Raw genomic sequence first — 19,138 nt, 5'->3', positions numbered from 1 at the left:
AAAATCAATGAAATCATTCTGTGAAAATCAGTTTTGTACATAGAATTTCCAATTAAGTTTATTGAATGTTTTATTATTATTTGTAAATTATATTAGTAACATTTATGTCTGTGTATTGTTTTCTGATCATTGGTTTTAAACACTAGCTAGCACACTAGTTCTCTCTGCCTGTATGCATTGAAGCATCAGGACTTTATTGAACACCACACTGTCTGAGTCGTACCTGCATCAATAGATGCAAAGCAAATATTTAGATTTACATAGAATCTCCAAAGCAACAACTGGAAAAATGAAAAGCTTTGTAAAGCAAAGAAAGAAATAAGAACATAATTCTGGAGTAGGTGGAAAATTCACATCTATGATGCCTAAGAAGAGAGTCCACTGTACTTCCCAGTTCTAACTGTGGACTCTGGGAAACAAACTGAGGGCTTCGGGGTAGGGGGATTGGGATAGGCTGGTGATGGGTATTAAGGAGGGCACATATTGCATGGTGCACTGAGTGTTATACGCAAATAATGAATCATGGAACATTGCATCAAAAACTGGGGATGTACTGTATGGTGACTAATATAAAAAATAAAAATTATTTTTAAAAAGTTACTATCAAATTGAGTGAAACACTTTTTACAAGCAGATATAGTAAATATTTTTGCTGAGACACAGTTGTAAATATCACAGATGTTTTAGACATTCATGCTCTCAGAATTTAGTTTTCACCTGTTTTTGATTATGTGTTACCTGTTTCTGTAAACACTTATTAGAAGAACTTTTTACGGTGAGAAAAGAGAACCAAAGCACTGAGAATTCAAATAAATATTAAGGAAAAATGCTCTGATGGTAAATTAAATGATTTCATGCATTGCTTGTGGGAGAGGACAGGAAAGAAGCAAGTGGACAAATACTAAATTAAGTTTTATTCTTGTAACCGTAGAGCAATAATTAAGAACTTCTTGTAGGAAAGATTTATGTCAAGTTTTAGATAGTGCAAACATGCTTAAATCCACACCCTCCAATGTCCATAAAAATTCTGAAAGATGTATTTTCCATTTTTAAGATAATGAAACCATATGAATACTATAAAACATTTTAGGGAGCCATCAGTGTGCCAGAAATTTTGAGAACTACCTGGGAGATAGAAAACACATGGTTTTAATTTTCAAAAAAATAAAAATAAAAAAAGAGGAAATTGGATCACAGGAAACCAGGTTGTTTCCAGGGGAGTGTCAGATAAGCTTCAGCTCAGCATCAGCAAATTAAAAGAAAGTAATGGGCTGTGGAATAATCATCAGTGTAGTTCACTCAAAATGCTTGTGGTGAAAATATTGGGATTTTACAGAAATGGCAATGCCATACTTGTAGTAAATTTGGAATTTAGTCTGGAAAAGACATTAAACAAGATATGTTATAATATTAAAGGATAAAATTCACAATGAAGATATAACGCCTGTGCCCCAAATAGCATAGATCAACATTTATAATATAAAAACCCTAGGAGATACAAGGACAAATAAAAGCACACTAGAGGTAGGAGATTTACCTCACAGATGGAATTACATTAATACTCAATGCTCGTGCACTGGGAGAAATAACTTTTTAGAATTACTTAGAATTTTATCTAGCTTTTGATTGGTGTGCAAAGAGAAAGTTCTTTCAATGATTGTTAAAACTAAATTCTGGCCTTCTTGTTAAGTGTTATCCTCATTTACATGACATCAAATCACTCACGCTTAGAAAATTTTCAGAGCATGTAAATGTAAAAAGAAAGTTGAACTGAGTGAGGCCAAAATAGAATAAATGGTGAATAAGAGCTGAAGGAAAGGAAGTTGAATATCATAGTGGTTGGAGAAATATAACAATGTTAATATTGTGTTAGACATAGGTTCCATTTGAATTGAGGTCATGAATTTCTTTATGATTACAATTTATTTGAGAAGCATTTGTTGGCTAAGTTCTTAAAGGACTGCTTTACCTGCTGGTTCCTTAGGGAGTAAATAAAAGGATTTAGCATTGGGGAAACAGAGGTATTGAGCACAGCTATACCCTTGGTCAAAGCCACTCCTTCTTTTGCTGAAGTTTTGACATACATGAAAATGCAACTTCCATAAGAAATAGAGACAACAATCATATGTGAAGAACAAGTGGAAAAGGCCTTTTTCCTTTGCTCAGCAGAGGGGATTCTCAGAATTGTTTTAAGGATGAATACATAGGAAATGACCACTAATACTAAGGTTACCATGAGCGTGAATACTGCCAGGAAGAATCCCATGAGTTCTAGGAATGCTGTGTCTGTGCAGGAGATCCATAGCATAGGAGAAGAGTCACATGTGAAGTGATCAATGATGTTGGAGTCACAGAAATCCAGTTGAAGTCCCATGATCACAGGTGGAAAGATAATGAGAAATCAGCCAGCCAAGAGCTAATTATAAGCTGGTTGCAGACTCTGCTGTTCATTATTGTTGTGTAACGCAATGGCTTACAGGTAGCTACGTACCGATCACAAGACATAGCAGTCAAAAGAAAAAATTCTGTTGAACCAAGGAGTATGAAGAAAAACACCTGTGCCATGCAAGAATTATAGGAAATGGTCATATCTCCTGTTATAATGCTGACCAGAAATCTAGGAATACAAACTGTTGTGAATGAGATTTTTGAAAAGAGAAATTCCTAAGGAAGAAATACATGGGAGTTTTAAGGTGAGGATCTATCAGAGTGAGGGCGATAATTGTCAGGTTTCCAGTTATACTCAGTATATAAGTGAAAAATAGAAATAGAAAAATCAAAATATTTAGCTCTGGGTCATCTGTTAATCCCAGAAGAATGAACTCTTTCACAGATGTTTGATTTTTCATTTCTTATTGCTGACTTCTTCCAGATCTGTAAATGCAAACAAGAAACAATGATTTTTGTGAGTCTAGGATTTTTTTTTATCACTTCTGCTGGCTTAAGAAATATGTAAGACAGGGGCGCCTGGGTGGCACAGCGGTTAAGCGTCTGCCTTCGGCTCAGGGCGTGATCCCGGCATTATGGGATCGAGCCCCACGTCAGGCTCTTCCGCTATGAGCCTGTTTCTTCCTCTCCCACTCCCCCTGCTTGTGTTCCCTCTCTCGCTGGCTGTCTCTATCTCTGTCGAATAAATAAATAAAATCTTAAAAAAAAAAAGAAATATATAAAACATAAAATGGACCAATAAATTAGCCACTAAATTGTACTAAATTCTGAAAATATATATGAGCCAGGACAAAGAAACTTATACCCAGTATTTCCTTATAGACCCTAGCCATTTAACATTGAGTGAGTCACTTGATAGATCTAATAAACACATCTGTATATGAAAAATACACTTACCAATTTTTTATTTTCTTTTAAAATTTCATCATATGTGTATGAAAACTATAAAATATATTATTTTATTTCTATTAAAATATTTTATTAATGACCACATGTTCTAATGAGTTTTCTTAAAATAAAACATTTGAAGTTTGCTTTTTAAAATAGTTTCTACAATTTTTTCAAGATGTTTCATGCCAGTCCTGCCTAAATATAGAATTAATAACTTAACAAAAGAATCAGGGCTATAAAATCTGAAATTTATATTATTTTAAACAAACTAAGAATTAAAACTTTTCCTTTCTGAATTAAATAATAATATTTTACTTTTTAGAAGATAGTCAAACAGACAAATTTAAGTGATTTAAGTTACAAATTGATTAGAAAATGGAAAAAATAAATGAGGTAAGAAATGAAAAATATACTTACAGTTATATAATCCTATGTAGTAACAATTTGACTTCTCAAATCCAAATGTTCTGTTGCCTTACTTTAATTGAGTGTCAGTGTTTGAGGCTTTACTTAACTTTTGGGGCATTTTGTAGACTTCACAATTTGTTTCTCCCTTTAATTTCATTATGCAAGAATATATTTCTGTAGTGTATAGGTGGAATTTGGCAGGATGATCCTGGTTGCATAGAGAAAGATGAAACACACTGAAGAATAAGTTTAAGAGAAAGTTTATTCCTGAAGTTGGGGAGACCCTGATAGAAAGTTGACACAGCTCCAGTAACTGGTAGAAGGTGGCAGCAAAGTATTCAAAAGGGTTCTGTAACACAGTGGAAACAGGTTTATGGACTGTTCCATGTAGTCAATCCACGTTTAGTATGAAAGGCTGAGACTCAAATGGTCTTGCAAAAATTTTTCATTGGGTAGCAGTATCTCTAGCACTAACTCTTTGTTTAGGAGTAAAGCTAGAGGTGTGGAGAGGGTAGGCCAGGAGCAAAATGGACCTCTGCCCTAAATTCCTACCTGGTAACACGGCAGAACTAGAGACTATAGTTTTCTGGAATGTGGGTAAGACTCTCAAAATAAATACAAAGTAAGAGAAAGAGAAAAATGTGAGATTGAGGCACTAGTTATGTGAAAATAGGCAAATAGAGGTGACAAAGCTGTATATTTTGCTGGTTAACTAAGTGAAACTCTTAGTTCAAAAGAAGGAGAGGCTCAAGCCATGAGTGAGAATCAAGAAATAGCAGGTGGGCATGTATTGCATGGAGCACTGGGTGTTATATGCAAACAATGAATCATGGGACACTACATCAAAAGCTAATGATGTACTGAATGGTCACCAACATAACATAATAATAAATTTAAGAAAAAAAAGGAATAACAGGTACAGGAAAGAGGTGAGCTGCATAGGAATGAATAAAAATTTGTGAGAGAGAAAATCCTTGAAATGTAAGGAACTATCCGAAATTGCACAATCCAAGAGCAGCCATTTAGTATCTCTTATTTTCCAAAATTTCCATGAAAATAACAATATCCTAACCATAGATGCTTGGAAGATCTACTAATATAACATTTTACCCGGCTCCCGGTAACTTCTGTAAAATAAAGATGGGTTGTAATTTAAAAAACAAAAACAAAAACAAAAAAACCCAACTTTTTCTTACCTTCCAGTGGGAAAAGTTGGTTTTCTAACTATTGTTACCAAAACAAACAGACTGGTTTTATCTGTTTTTTTCTCCCCCCCTCAAAATAGTCACAGGAGATTCTTAACAGGGAAACAATTAAAATGTCTCTGGAGAGAGATGTTCCTGAGGAGTATATTCTAAAGTTTAGTTGAATAATTTTAATTAGGTAGCCTTGGGAAATGAATTAAAAAAATTAAATGTCAGAGAGGTGTATAAATGCAGAGAATAGCAGTGAGGAAAAAGCAGTCTTAGAATTTTTGTTTGTCAATGTTATATTATTTTTACCTGAGATAAATGTCTGCTGAGGCACTATAATCCAATTATGTGTAAACTTGTGAAGAAGCAGAAAACAGCAAGAAGAAAGAGTCACAAGGATATAAAATGTGCTATTCAAAATATTTTGTTAATAAAAATATATTGACAATAAACAAATAAACAATCTATTGGGACTATACCAAAATAAAAAACTTTTTGCACAATGAAGGAAACCATTTTTAACAAAATGAAAAGGTAACCTACTGAATGGGAGAAGATATTTACAAATGATATATCCAATATGGAGTTAATATCCAAATATATAAAGAAATGATACAACTCAACATCAAATAAACCAAATAATCCAAGTAAAAACTGGGCAGAGAATCTGAATAGGTGATTTTCCCAAAGAAGATGTACAGATGGCCAACAGACATGTGAAAATGTACTTAACATCATTAATCCTCAGGAAAATACAAATCAAAACCACAATGAGATATCACCTTACAACTGTCAGAATGGCTAGAATCAACAAGGCAAGAAACAATTAAGTGTTGCTAAGAATGTGGAGAAAAAGAGAACCCTCTCATGCCCTTTGGTGGGGATGTAAATTGTGACAGCTGCTGTGGAAAAAAGCATGGAGCTTCCTCAAAGAATTAAAAATAAAAATACCATATGGTTCAGTAATCTAACTACTGGATGTTTACCCAAAGAAAATGAAAATACTAATTCAGAAAGATATATGCACCTCTACACTTACTGCAGCATTATTCACAATAGCTAAGACATGAAAGCAACCCGGTGTGCATTGATAGATGAATGGATAAAGAAGATGTGATATATATATACAATGGAATGCTACTCAGCCAAGAAAAAGAAGAAAAGAAAAAAATGAGATCTTGACATCTGCAACAACATAGATGGACCTAGAGGGTTTAATGCTAAGTGAAATAAGTCGGAGAAAGACAAATACCACTTATATATGCAATCTAAAAAACAAAACAAATGAATAAACAAATAAACAAATAAAAAAACCAGACTTTTAACTACAGGGAACAAACTAGTGGTTGCCAGAGGGGGGAAAGGGGTGGGGGATGGGTGAAAGAGATAAAGGAGATTAAGAGGCAGAAATTTCCAGTTATAAAATAAATAAGTCATGGAGATGAAAGCATAGGGAATACAGTCATTAATATTGTAATAATATATAGTATAGTACTTATTGTGGTGAACATTGAGTAATGTATAGAATTGTTGGATCAATATGTTGTATACCTGAAACTAATATAACATGTGTGTTAATTAAGCTTCAATAAAAAAATAAGTAAACCAATTCTTTGTGATGGAGAATTCAAAAAAATCAGCATATAACTAAACAGAAAGTTAAGAAATCCTCATGTTTTAGAAGGGTCAATATTTTTAAGGTATCAATATTTAAATGTATTTTAAATGCATTGATAGATTCAACAAAATTCCAATCAAGATATCATCAAGGTTCTTTTTTGAATAAATTTTTTATTTAGGACAGTTTTAGAACTATGGAAAAAATGTGAAGGTAGAGTTACCATATGTCTCCAATACAGTTTCTCCTATTATTAATATGTTAATATGGTAGATTCATTGCAATTAATGAACTGACACATTTATTGATATGTTGTTAGATTGATACATTATTATTAACTATAAAGAACCTAGTTTATTCAGATTTCTTTGATTTTTACCTAATGTTTCTTTTTTCTGTTCCTGGATCTCTTCCAGGATACTACAGTACATTAATCATCTCCGTAGGCTTCTTTAGATGGGCACTTTCTCAGAATTTTGATGATCTTGAGAGTTTTGAGAACTCCAAGCAAGTAGTTTGTATAATAGACCTCAATGGGGATTTATATGCTGTTATTCTCAGATTAAATTAGGGTTATGTGTTTTGGGAAAGAAGCCCATGGGGGTTAAATTTGCCATTTTCATCACAACCATATCTTGAGTTTTTGCTATCAGAATAATTTATTACTGTTCATGTGAACTTTGATCACCTGACTGAAGCACTACTTGTTAGGGTTCTCCACAAATTTGCTGTCCTCCCATCCTGCGCTTTCCACATTGGACCGTGCGGAAGGAAGTCTCTATGAGCAGCTGACACTGAACAGTGGGAATTATGCTCTACCTAGAAGATGGAGTATCTGTATAAATTATTTGGGATTCCTTTACATGGGAAATTTGTGTGTTCTTCCCCATTTATTAATTTATTCAATTATTTATTTACATCAGTATGGATTCATGGATATTTATTTTATACTTCTGACTTATATCCAATATTAATTTATTTTGTTGCTTAATTTTTCTAGCTTTGGCCATTGGGAGGCTTTTCAGTTGGCTACTCTTCCATTTGACATCCAACCATCATAGTGTGTTTTTTAAAAATCACTTCCTTATTTTCTGCTACTATAAGATGCTTCAGGATCATCTTATATATTCCTTACCAGGGCCCTCTAATCAGACATTCCTGCAGTTTACCTGGTTACTTTTATTGGAGAATGGTATTAGAAACCAAGGTCCGGGCTCTAGGTGTGTTCATTGCTACCATGGTGTCATTGCTTCTAGAATCTCTAAGAGGACAGAGCCAGGAAATATATGTGATCCTAATAACTTGTATATAAATACATAAGTATTACTATATGTAACTTTCCTCCCTTTCTTCTCTGTAACCTCCCACTCCAAAAGTGAGAATCCTGGCTCCACCAACCAACCTTCATTTGCTTATTGTTGATGTTTTATAGTAGGTCTATGATCCATTTTGAGTTAATTTTTGTGAAAGATCTGTGTGTAGATTTATTTTTTATATGGATGTCCAATTCTACATTTGTGGAAAAGATTTTCTCAGTTTAATTGCCTTTGCTCCTTTGTCAAAGATCAACTAACTGTATGTGTTGTTCTACTTGTGGAATTTCTATTCTGTTTCATTGATCTTTATGTATATTCTATTGTCAATACCATGCTGTCTTCATTAATTTATCTTTACAGTAAGTGTATTGTATTTTACCTTCAATTATTTCTTCTTCAGTGTTCATCTTTTCTTTGTATAGGTAGAATAAGGTTTCTGATATGTATAATTTTCTTCTGCCTGAAGAACTTTTGAAAAATTTCTTGTAGGTCAGGCCTGCTGATAATGAATTCATTTAGTTTGTTTGACAAAGTCTTTATTTCTCCTTCACTTTTGAAGTATAATTTAACTGTGTGTGGGTTAGTGGTTTTTCTCTTTAAACACTTGAAATATTTCACTCTATTCCCCTCTTGCTTGCATATTTTCTGATTAAAAGTGTGTTGTAATTTCACCCTTGTTCTTCTCTAGATAAGCTATATTTTTCTTTTGTCTTTTATTTAAAGATTTTCTTTCTGTTTTCTGCATTTGAATATTATATGGATAGTTGAATGTGTGTGTGTGTGTGTGTGTGTGTGTGTGTGTGAGTGTGTGTGTGTGTGTTTCCTGTTAGGTGTTCTCTAATTTTCCTGTGTCTGTGTTTTAGTTTCTGTCACTAATTTTGGAATATTCTACAGCCACTATTTCTTCAAATATTTCTTTTTCTCATCTCTTTCTTCTCTTTCTGGTATTCCAATGATGCCTATGTTACAAGTTTGGGTTCATCCCATATTCTTGGATGCTGTGCTGTAAATTTTTTTCTTTTTTCTCTTGCATTCAGTTTGGTAGGTTTCTTTTGAGCTGTCTTCAGGAATCACTGGTTCTTTCCTCTTCCTTCTTCAACCTATTAACATGCCTATCAAAGGCATTCTTCATTTTATAGTTTTTTTTTCTAGCATTTCCTTTGATTCTTTCTTACAGTTTTCATTTTTGCACTTAATTTTGTCATCTGTCACTGCATGCTACTCTTTCTTTTAGAGCCCTTACTATATTAATCATAGTTGTTTTCAGTTCCCTGATAGATACCTTTAGCATCTATGTTATATTTGTTCTGATTCTGTAGCTTGCTTTGTCTCTTCAGATGGTAGGGTGTTTTTGTTTGTTTTTTTTTTTTTTTTGCTTTGCCATGTGATGAGGTTGTGGGATATCCGTGAGGTGAGGTGGGGTGGAGTCTGGAGTCAACGACCAAGAAAGAATTCTTGAGATGTCTTTGGTGCATAAAGGTAGTTTATTAAAGCATGGGGACAGAACCTGTGGGCAGAAAGAGCTGCACTGGTGTCATGAGGAGTGGCCCATTATATACCCATAAGTTGGGAGAGGGTTAGGTATAGCGTAAGTTTCTAAGGAATTTTGGAATCAAGGTTTCCAGGACCTTGATGGGGCTAGCTATTGGTGGGGAAAGGTCATTTATTACCGTCTAATAAAACCTTAGTCATGAGACCCTTCAGATGTATATCAGTGGGCCATATGCTTGGGGGATGATTGCCAACATGTATCTTGGGGGGGAGGTTAGAGATAAAGGAAATTTCCAAAGGAATTTTTCATGTAAAGTAGACTTACAGGATCCTGGTGGGGGGTGGGGGGTGGGGGGGCATCAGGCTAGGATTGCCTTCTGCCCTTAGCAAAGTATTAACATCGAGGCAGTTGAGTCCCTAGAGGAATGTCACTCTGCCTGTCTCCAGGACTTGTCAATGGGCTGTAGGTAGTAAGGACATGTAATAATTTTTCTTCTGCCTTTGTTTCCCACATCATTCCCCCCCCCCTGAACAATTTTGACCCTTAAATCTATAAGGTTGCTGGAAGGTCTCATCTTCTGTAACTTCTTCCTGCTGAATAGGCACGTAGAGATGTCCCTACCTATGGGTCAACATTGGTCAGTTGGGGTTATATAGATACAGGAGTTACAAAAGGCAGAGGCAGCTGAATCCAAGGGAGACTGCATGTGTAGATCTTCCCAAGTGGAAAGGATCATCTGTTGGCTTGAAGTTACGGCAGTGAAGGAGTCTCGACACCAGGTGGAGAGACATGGGAGAAAACAGCAAGACATGATTAGTATAACAAAATGAAAAAGAAACCCAAATTAAGAGTCCTTTGGTAGTTGACAAAAAATCCTTTTGCAGTCCAGAAGTTTAGTCAATCATTAAAGGAAAGAGAGGGATCATTTAAAGAGCCAATTTGAGTATTCATGTCAGTAACCCAGAAATGTTTTGTGATTATCTGGATGTATACGCAGCGCTCTGTTTTTATGATAGCACAACTTCCACCTTGTGTAGCAGTTAAAAACATCTATTGTCATTCCGTTTTGTAAAACTGCTTCACGTATTTGTATTACTTCAGTATTTAATAGAGAAATGCTATTTCGAGTGTCACTTAGGCTTTGACTATGTACTTAAGGGTAGCTGGGTTTAAAGTCTGACAGGTCTCAAGTATTACTGTAGGCATATCTATAAACATAGCCTGGTATTTAATAAGTTGGCTTCCTATCATCCATTGGTGGCTTTTGGTCTTGGACCTGACTTGAAGTCACTACAGTAAGCGACTGTCCCATAGTGAGTTTTGAGGGTCCTTTTACCAGGAGGGCTCTTGTATGCTGGCTAACGCCTCTCCTTGTAATTTATATCCATAGAGGTGGCTTCTAGGATAAATATGATTATGTGGGATGAAACCATTAAGAAGTCTTTTTGTTTGAGGTCTAGCCTTAATATCTTAACAAGGAATCACTGGCAATGGGGAAAGACTTGTCAAGAGATAAGGGCTTTCCCAAGTCATCATCCAGTATAATCACAAGGAAAGTGGGGTCATCCATTACTATGCATTGTATTTTTGTTGTTGTTGAAATATAAACTGATGTAAATAGGTCATTAGTATGGAGATTTAGGATAATCTTGCTAGGATAATTTTGCTGGGATGTGTTTAATATTTGCTGTGGCTGAAGCTGTAGGTTGAAGATGTTTTCATATCTTTTAGTGTCTTTGCTTTTATCTCGCCTTCTGTAAGTATTCTTTCCAAGAGAGAGAAGAGCTCTACAGCTGTATTCCACTGTTATATTGTATATTGTGTGGTGGTAGTTGTGGGAAAAGGGTATTGTTTGAAATCTTATGATTACACTTCAGTATTTTAACCTCGTGTCTCTAAGATGTGATTTTCACAACCATTTCTCTAGGGGTATAATTGTCCCAAACACCCACCTTTGAGTTGAAACATAAAGTTTAGAGAGGACTGGATTGTGAGTAATGTGCTTTGCCCAGTTGGGGTAATGATGTAGTAAAATTCACTGAAAAGTAGGTCTTTGTAATGGAGAACAATTTTGGTGTGTTTTTTTTTTTTAATGTTTTTTTATTATATTATGTTAGTCACTATACAGTACATCCCCAGTTTCCGATGTAAAGTTCGATGATTCATTAGCTGCGTATAACACCCAGTGCACCATGCAATACGTGCCCTCCTTACTACCCATCACCAGCCTATCCCATTCCCCCACCCCCCTCCCCTCTGAAGTCCTCAGTTTGTTTCTCATAGTCCATAGTCTCTCATGCTTCATTCCCCGTTCTGATTACCCCCCCTTTCTTTATCCCTTTCTTCCCCTACCAATCTTCCTAGTTCTTATGTTCCATAGATGAGAGAGATCATATGATAGTTGTCTTTCTCTGCTTGACTTATTTCACTTAGCATTATCTCCTCCAGTGCCGTCCATGTTGTAGCAAATGTTGAGAATTCGTTCTTTCTGAGGTGTGTTTTAAAATGGTTACTTTTCCTTCAGCAGGAAGGGATTTTCTTTGTTTTTCACAAGAACCCCTGGAGGTAACCTCCATGAAAGTGTGAGGTCATTCTGAATTCTCTCTCTAATTCTAGTCCACACTCACTCTCAGCAATTTGTCAATACCATTTAAGTATTCCTACCATTTTAAGGCTCTAGCAGTTATATTCCAGATAAGCAGATCTCACCATGACTCTGAATTTGTTCCTCTCTTCCATTTGCAAGGTGGCAGTTTACCCTATGACCTCAGTTCTCAGAAAGGTCAAAGACAAGTTATCAATTTTCAGTTTCTTTAGCCTTTTATTTTCTAAGAATGGGAATTCCAAGTTCTTTAAGTCAAGCTTAAAATGAAAGTTTTTGTGGTTGCTGTTGTTGATATTACAAGCCTAATCTAAAATTTCTATGGAAAGCTAAAAAACCTAAAATAGTCAAATAACTTTTTATTTTGTTGTAAATTTTTATATAATAAAATTATTAAGCCATTATTTGTTATAGGTAGATTAATTAAGAGAATATGGTATTGGTAAAAGAAGAGATAAAAAGATCCAGGGACAAAATAGAGAGTCCAAAAATAGACTCTATTAACTTTTAAAATAGGTGCCCAAAAGATTCAATGACAACACATTATTTTTAAGCAAATGGTGCTGGAACAATTGGACTTCCATAAGCAAAATCTGAACCACAGCATGTATCTTTTATCATATACAAAAGATAACCCAAAACAGACCTATTTAAATATGAAACCTGAAGCTTTATAATTTCCATCATCTGGTGAATCCATGTATCCACATAAACAAGGAATAAACAAATGATATATGTAAACACACGGATGAATCTCAAAAGCATTTTACAAGGTGAAAAAAGGGACACTCAAAAGCTGTATATGATATGATTCCTTTTCTATGACAATACAAAATAAACAAAAATAAATGACAATGGACCAGTGGATTCTTCAAGAGCTGTGAATAAGAAATAGGCATTGACTACAAAAGTGAATGGGGAAATATTTTGAAGGGATTGAGATAATATTAATTTCGATTGTGCTTGTAGACATATAACTGCATACATTTCTCAAATTTTGTAAAAGCATGCAGCTGAAATTTACTGTTTGTAATTTTTAATTCCCTAAACCTGACCAAAACCCAGAAAAGAAACAAAAATACAGAGTTAATTTTGATGGTGTGAAAATAAAAGTAGCGTCAGTATGGCAATGTGTCTTTTGAGATCTATATTTTGGGGGACAGAAAAGCGGGAGTTTCTATGTTAAAATATGGTGTTTGGTATGTTAGCCTGGGAAGTGGAATATGCTTGCTTTGGGTTTTTTTTTTTTTTAGTTATTTTAAACTACAATCATTAATTTTATATAGACTCTGTGCATGGGGCACATTTAACAATAAAAACAAAACAAATTGTAATGCAAGAATTTAATTTCAACATGTTCATATTTTCATCATATCCAGATTATTTAATTTTGGATCTATTTATGCTAATAATAGAATGTCAAATGTCAAATTAAACTTTGCAATGGGTCATATAGTTTATTTTCAAATTATTTTGAGATCTACTTAATTAAAAATTGTAAGATTACTGTTTTTCACATATAAGTGTGAGTCCCTCTTCTGTGTATAGAAAGCTGACTTTGAGATTCAGCTCTTCCACTTAAGAGCATGAAACCTGTTGGAATTTAATTTTCCTGGAGGTCCTGTTCCTTCAAAGCTTATGCAATACTGTATGGTCACAGAAACATAATACCATAAGGGGGGTGGTTGGCAGAGAGGGAGCATAGAAAAGGCAAGGCTGATTTTACTTACCTGAAATATAGCAATGATGATTAGGTGGGTATGAAGATTAAATGAGACAATACATGTGCAGTGATCAAACAATTGTAAATGCGTTCTGCATTGTTAACATTCAATACATGGAACTTACTGTGACTGATATCAATGTAGAGTTTGGATTAGTACCTCATGCGTTGGCCTGAGGTTTTCTTGGTTATTGCTATCAAATGAGAACAAAATGTTAAAATGCTATTGCATCCATAATACTGTCCCTTATATAGTTATGGAATTGACTACACAATATTGTTCCAAGGCTTATGGTGTGCTCAGATCATGTAATTTATATGTGGACTATAGCCTCCAAGATGCTCACTGATTTTGGTGAGTGTATGGAAAGACTCTTTTTCATTAGGTAAGAGATTAATTCTTTGCTCAATATTTCTAGAATTTGGAAAGGAGCAACATAAGGAATGGAGCAGTCCTGGAGAAAGGCCTTCGTTCCTTGATAGCTCCTTCTCCCTACTTTGCATTTTTCCATTAATTTTGAGATGCAATGCCATTTTAGATCATATCATCCATACTAATTAAAAGTATTCTTTTCTGGGGTGCCTGCGTAGCTCAGTCGTTAAGCGTCTGCCTTCGGCTCAGGGCGTGATCCCGGAGTCCTGGGATCGAGCCCCACATCGGGCTCCTCTGCTGGGAGCCTGCTTCTTCCTCTCCCACTCCTCTGCTTGTGTTCCCTCTCTTGCTGGCTGTCTTTCTCTCTGTCAAATAAATAAATAAAATCTTTAAAAATAAATAAATAAAAGTATTCTTTTCTAAGGCAGTTTGAATGGTGAATGTAATGACATTCTCAAATGTGCAGAGACTGCATGGGACTCAGTCTCTAGAAAATAATAAATTCAACCCCGGATATGGCTAAGAAGTAGTATTAGAAAAGATAGTTCTATGTGTTTAAGTTCTTTCCACAACATTCCTCACCTGATGTCATATTGTCTTCAAAATGTTTGTTCCTTGTTACTATGTCATCCCAGAAGTGAACATGACAGCAACTGGCTTTTTTCACTGCTTCTCTGCACCACTGTCTACTCTTCCTGCATTCCCTGTCTTCATTGAAAAGTTCACAATGAATTGTGTCTCTTCAGCCAGATTCCTGGATGTCATTGCTTCCTCTACTTATCCCCACAGGCTTGCATTTTTTGCCCCACCCTCACCTCAAGAAAATTTTGTTTTCTGAAAATGCCTCTTATGTATTTTTATTTTACTTTTTTTAAATTTTTACATCCACAGAACTGATATGTTAGTTCTGGATCTTACTATTTTATGTTTGAACCATTGCAAAACCGTGACCTTCCCTCAGGCTGTCCTATGCATTGTAACCAGAGTTAATTTTCTATCTGGTACCACCCTTCAATGAGTACTAGTTGTTATGGGACAAAAATCCAAGTTGGTGCTTGGAAGCAGTTTAGGAATTATTTCTAATACTGAGAATGATGATTTTCAACATTAGACTTCCACATGGGGTAAGAAGATTATTTATGTGTTTATTACAACAGAGCCAAAGTCTGACTCACAGTATATTTAGATCAGTGATTCCTCTCCTTATGAAGAAACGGAAAGTTCATTGTATCGAAATCTTCAATTCATCTCAAAAGTACACATATGGGGGCACCTGGGTGACTCAGTCGGTGGGGCATCTGGCTCTTGATTTTGGCTTGGGTCGTGGTCTTGGGGTCATGGGATTGAACCCCCTGTCAGGCTCTCTGCTGGGAGTGGAGCATGCTTGGGATCTCTCTCTCCTTCTCCCTCTGCCCCTCCCTGCAGAGAGAAAGAGAAAGAGATCTTTTGCTTTCTCAAAATAAATAAATAAATAAATAAATAAATAAATAAATAAATAAATAAAATTACACATATATACTCATGCTGCTCTGAAATCTTCACATAAAGATTTAGTTTAAGTATTAATATGTTTGGGATAGTGTATACACACACACACACAGATAAGAAGATAGCATAGAGGATATCACTACTCTTATAGATTTATATATTCTGGAAAATGAAACTAACAGGGAAAATAGCAGCTAGGAACATATCATAGGAAACTGGAAAGAAAGAGATGATATTTAGAATGGCCTGTTTTTGCTATTGCCAGAGCCAACTGCCTTCCATGCCTTCATTCACCCACTCCTTCATTCATTTGTTCAGTAAAAGCTGTCCCATTAGATTTGTGGACTCTAGTACCTGGTTAATGATATGAAGTTTTGCCGCACTCAGATTGCATATTACTCTCAGCTCAGAGTATTTGCCCCTCATTAAAAACTCAGCAAATCTTCAGATCACTTAAGTATGCAATCAATGAATTTAAGATAATATCTTTAATACTGTTTAAAAATCTCCTTAGTGTAAATAAAAGGAGGAAACTTTAAGCAATTGAATATGCTGTGAAATCTATTCATGTAGTTTTTAACTAATATATAGTTTCTAATAGTAATTCTTTTCATGTGGAATTTGCCAAAGAGCATGTTTGGCCACATAAAGGGGGAAAGACCATGCTTTGTCCAATGTTCTCTGAATGTTATTTTAAATGATAAATAATTTCATTCGAGTATCCAACCCCCATCCTCTTTACAGGAAAGCTTGTTGTTCTTTCTGTGCTCTTAGATTCTTCCTCTTCTGCCTTTCTACCCATTTCTGCCTCTCTCCTCATAGGCTAAACTATATTAATGATTTCAGTTTAAGCAGGGATTTAAGACAGAATTCTCGAAAGCCTGTATTGAAAGGTTTCCATTAGTACTGCGTGAATTAGAGATAAAAAAAATAACTGAATATTTATGAAAGCAAATGGATAGTATAAAAAGTAGTTATAGAGAACTAGAAAATACCACCACCTCTCCTGTTGCTTCTAGATAAAAGAAATACGTAGTTTGCCTTTTACAGAAAACATGATTAAATGGAATGTCTTAGAAAAATGTTACCACATTTACTTTGTTCATACTTAGAAGAATTTAACTGAGTGCAGGCAGCCTAGTTAAGATAAGGCAGAAATTCCATGGAACGTATAAAATTACTGGTGTCTTCCTTTTCTATTCTAATTCAGTTATCTGTTCATTTGGTTCACTTTTCCTTCTGAACATTTTTATATATAAGACAAAATGAAGGCTTTTCTAAAATTTTGTTTTTGTGTGATTCTTAGATTTTGTGATCAGTAAGTTTTAGTGATTATATCTTTTCCTCCAGCCAATCATCACTTGTCATTAAGATCCCAAGAGATTCAATGGTCCATGAAAGATTAATACTCTGCTGAGAGTATTTTGTAATCTCCAGAATTTGAGGAATGCTTCCTGGGAATATGAGTCAATGAAATTCCAATTTACAATATTACTAAGAAATGTTTATTCTAAGCTCCCATTTAACTTTATGTTTATCAGAATCAACTTTCAAGATGATAATTCACCAATGAAAATAAATTACTATTTATGTTTTCCATAAATTACTATTTATGTTTTCCATAACCACAAACCAAGAAAGTGACGATAATTGCCATTTGATTTTTAAAAAGATTATGGGACAAGTGTGCTCTGGGTAGTCATTACATACATGTAATTTTCCCTATTGTTAAAGGAAAAGAATTTTAGAAATATTAGTGTGAAAAATAATATGAACTTAAATACTTTTGAAAGCCTCTAAAAACATGACCTCCAGCATATATCTGATGCATTTCTCACCAACCATCACATTTGCAATAGAAATTTCATTATTTCACAATATTTTACAATGGTATTTCAACTTAAACTTACTAACAAGGTGAATATTAGAAACAACATCTTCAGAGAACTTTCTGTCAATCAAGAGGATCAACCTTCCCTTACCCTCTTATTTGCCTTCCTCTCTCTCTTTACCTCTCTCTCCGTCTACCTACACACCTATTATATATACCATATATATAGTATATATTCATTTACTTAATATTTTCATGTTGTTTGTATACCCTCCTACTTTTGCATTTCTGCTTATTTGTTACATTCTTACAAAAGCAAACCTATATAATTTCATTTCTGTACAAATTGCCCAATAAAGAATTAAATTGGATAAAATTATCATTTAATTTTCATTTTGTGGTAGTATTATGTTAAACCTGTTTTAAAAAAATGTAACCCATTCCACGAAAGGACAATGGTAAAAAGTAAGTGAGTGCTCACGGACACTCTTGTCTGTTTATGAGAAATAAGAAAAGGTATTTCTATCTTGGACTTACAAACTATGTAGAGCTCTTTACATTAACCTATATACCAGGCCAAGCTGGAAATCAAGAAACCAAAGTCAAATCCACTTACCTGGTATTGAGTTAGATTCACAACTACTGTCTCAAGACAACCAATTTTCTTAGTGATATATTGGAGTCAAGGGGCTCATTAACTATAGGAACCAGGCTTGAGCACATTTTTTACATTCTCAGATACCTGCAAGAGTCATTTTCTTAGATTTGGGTGACAGAGGTAGAACCTGCTGTGAAGGAGGCCCTGGAAAGATAAAGACAGTATGTAGATTTGCTAATAAAGGAAAACTGAGGCATAAGAAGCTCATGTATCATCATTTCCAAGATACTCTCTGGAGTCTACCTCACACCATTCTAGATTCTGAATTTGTTGTTTTTCATGTCAGTAGGAAAGACCATCTTAATACAAGTTGAAACAGTCTGAATATAAATATGAAATCTATCAGGATAGCTTAATTTACTTTTATAGACCACTCTTTTTAATTTATCAACATGTTTTAATTACATTTTATTGATGAATTCATGGAGACATTTTAATAGTACTTTTAATTTTAAACATGTTTTCTTGGGATGCCTGGGTGGCTCAGCTGGTAAAGCGTCTGCCTTCCATTCAGGTCATGATCTCAGGGTCCTGGGATCAAGCCCTGCATCTGGCTCCTTGCTCAGCGGGGAGCCTGCTTCTCCCTCTGCCTGCCGCTCCCCCTGCTTGTGCTCTCTCTCTCTCTCTGACAAATAAATAAATAAAATCTATAAACATATTTTCTTGGTGACGCAGAAGAAGAAATTTGAGAAATATTAGTTGATAAATATTTTTATTTCACATAAAATACATTCCATATTTGTATATGTTTTTCGTAGCTTCTTATAGTATAGCAACCTGTATCTTTTCTATGAATGTATAAGCAGCTTTGCTTTGATGTGAGAAACAATGGAGATTAATGACATCTGAAATTTAGTTACACAGGATAAGATTGACCGTTTCCTATGTAGAAAACCAGTTAGGACCTGGTTTTTAGGCTAATAAGAAAAGAGACATTGATTATATACATATATATATATATATATATATATATATATATATATATATATGTATGTATGTATGAAAAAAGAATTGAGGTGTTTAAAGAATTTATGTAGAGAAAGGCAGAGTTCTTCATTCAACTTTGCTTTCAGGGGTTTACTTTTTCATAATCACAT

General features: G+C 34.6%; 1 pseudogene; it reads right to left on the bottom strand.

Moving 5' to 3' along the window:
* Positions 1-1,915: 1,915 nt before the first annotated feature.
* Positions 1,916-2,849, bottom strand: LOC123791622 (olfactory receptor 6C76-like; annotated as a pseudogene).
* Positions 2,850-19,138: the final 16,289 nt, after the last annotated feature.

The sequence above is a fragment of the Ursus americanus genome, chromosome 24 (genome assembly GCF_024610735.1).
Source record: "Ursus americanus isolate L20-20 chromosome 24, mUrsAme1.1.p, whole genome shotgun sequence".
In the NCBI taxonomy this organism is placed as follows: domain Eukaryota; kingdom Metazoa; phylum Chordata; class Mammalia; order Carnivora; family Ursidae; genus Ursus; species Ursus americanus.
The sequence above is the reverse complement of the archived record's forward strand: the minus strand, read 5'-3'. Positions and strand labels throughout refer to the sequence as shown.